This window comes from Myotis lucifugus, unplaced genomic scaffold (assembly GCF_000147115.1).
Source record: "Myotis lucifugus unplaced genomic scaffold, Myoluc2.0 scaffold_916, whole genome shotgun sequence".
Taxonomy (NCBI): domain Eukaryota; kingdom Metazoa; phylum Chordata; class Mammalia; order Chiroptera; family Vespertilionidae; genus Myotis; species Myotis lucifugus.
Window position 1 is genome coordinate 41,442 of NW_005871964.1, and position 2,079 is coordinate 43,520.

The following is a 2,079-nucleotide window of genomic DNA, read 5'->3' on the forward strand; positions in this document are numbered from 1 at the left end:
CTGCCTCCCGGGACTGCTGGATTATTACGTTAGTCCTTGTTAGCATCCTTGGATGGCTAACGGCAGGGTCCCTATATAGATTTCTATGAAACCACTAGCTTGCCCCCTCACAGGCGCACGGAAGTCGGTCTATTTTTGGCTCCCACAAGCCTGAAGGCGTTACAACTGAGGGTCACATGGTGTTGAAAACGCCAGCAATCTTTACTATTCGCTCCCTTCCAAGAGTTTTAGCGACCTCCCGGCCTCGGTATTAAAAGCGACCATTTCTGGGCCTGGCTGTGTGGGCTCAGGTGCCTTGGACAACTGCCCCGTGCACCAAAGGGTTGCCGGTTCGTGTTGGGGGGCGGGGGGAGTGCAGGTGGCAGCCGATCGATGTTACACTCTCACATCCATGTTTCTCTCCCTCTCCCTTCCCCTCTCTCTAACATTCAATAAAAGCATCTTTTTAAACAAGCGTACATTCTCTGAATGCTGACTATATGCTCTATAGATGGTTTCCCCCACGTGTTCTGTCCTATAATCTTCACCGTGACCTTTGAGATCATGAATAGCCTGTGTTATAGATGAGGAAACGCAGGTTAAGAGAGGTGAGGCCGTTTCCCAAGGCCACGCAGCGAGGGAGGGAGGGAGGGGCAGGGCGCGGAGTCCACCTGGCTTTGCACCTTGCGTCTCTCACTGAGTAACACGTCTTGAAGAGGGTCCTGTCAGGAACCCTGTGTATGAATCACATTCTGCTCCTCAGGCCTCCCCCCGGGGCTCCCGGGACAGCCCCCTCCTGATGAACACATAGGCTGTTTTCCCTGCTGCTATGACGAGTCCCGCAACCAATGTCCTCGTGCTCAGTCCTTGGAGTTCGCCTACGAGTGTTATCTGAAAGCTCAATTCCTAGACTCGGGGTGGCGGGGTCCAAGGGCCTGTTCCCGGGGGTGGTGAGTTCACGGGGCAGGCGGGGCAGAGGAGAACGGGAGGGCCTTCCCGGTGAGAAAAGCTGCACCGAACGGGGTGTGCAGGGGTGAGTCAGGCCGTGCCGAGCGCCGGAGTCTACACGGCAAAGGTGACAGGTGACGGCACGCGAGGGAGAGTGTGGCCAGGGGCCTGGCCTGCCAGGCGGGGCCCTGTCCTGGGGGCACTCTCTCTAAAATCAATTTTTTTAAAAAAATATATTTTATTGATTTCTTTACAGAGAGGAAGGGAGAGAGATAGAGAGTTAGAAACATCGATCAGCTGCCTCCTGCACACTCCCTACTGGGGATGTGCCCGCAACCCAGGTACATGCCCTTGACCGGAATCAAACCTGGGACCTTTCAGTCTGCAGGCCGACGCTCTATCCACTGAGCCAAACCGGTTTTGGCTAAAATCAATTTTTTAAAAAAATATATTTTATTGATTTTTTACAGAGAGGAAGGGAGAGAGATAGAGAGTTAGAAACATCGATGAGAGAGAAACATTGATCAGTTGCCTCCTGCACATCTCCCACTGGGGATGTGCCCGCAACCCAGGTACATGCCCTTGACCAAAATCGAACCTGGGACCTTTCAGTCTGCAAGCCGATGCTCTATCCACTGGAGCCAAACAGGTTTCGGCTCTAAAATCAATTTAAAAAAATTTTTTTTTAATTTTGTTCCAGGCTGGGCAAAGCCCGGAAGTGTGTCCCCTGGGGGCATGAAGCGGGCGGGGCAGGGCGACACCTAATCTTTACACCCGGCTGCTGGAAAATACCGGAAAGCACATCCAAGCTTTGAATGAAGAAACATGAAAACAGGGAAGCGCTTTTACTAACCTAAAAAAGACACCCGCCGGGTGTTACCAGCCCGCCCCCTCCAGCTGGGGCTCATCGCCAAGCTCGGCTGTGGGCGCTGGGCACCACCTCCCCTGGCAGCCGCCTGCACCCACTTCTGCTGGGTAGCGCGAGGAGGGGATGTGCATGGGGCCAGCGTTGGTAGGTTCTGCCAGAAGTTTCCCCGAGGGGTTGTCCCGCCCGCTGCAGCCTCCCACAGCAGAGCGTGAGGCCGGGGGGCTGTTCCTGCAACCCCACAGTGCGGCCTGGGGAGGGGGCCCCGGGCACCGTGGGAAAACACT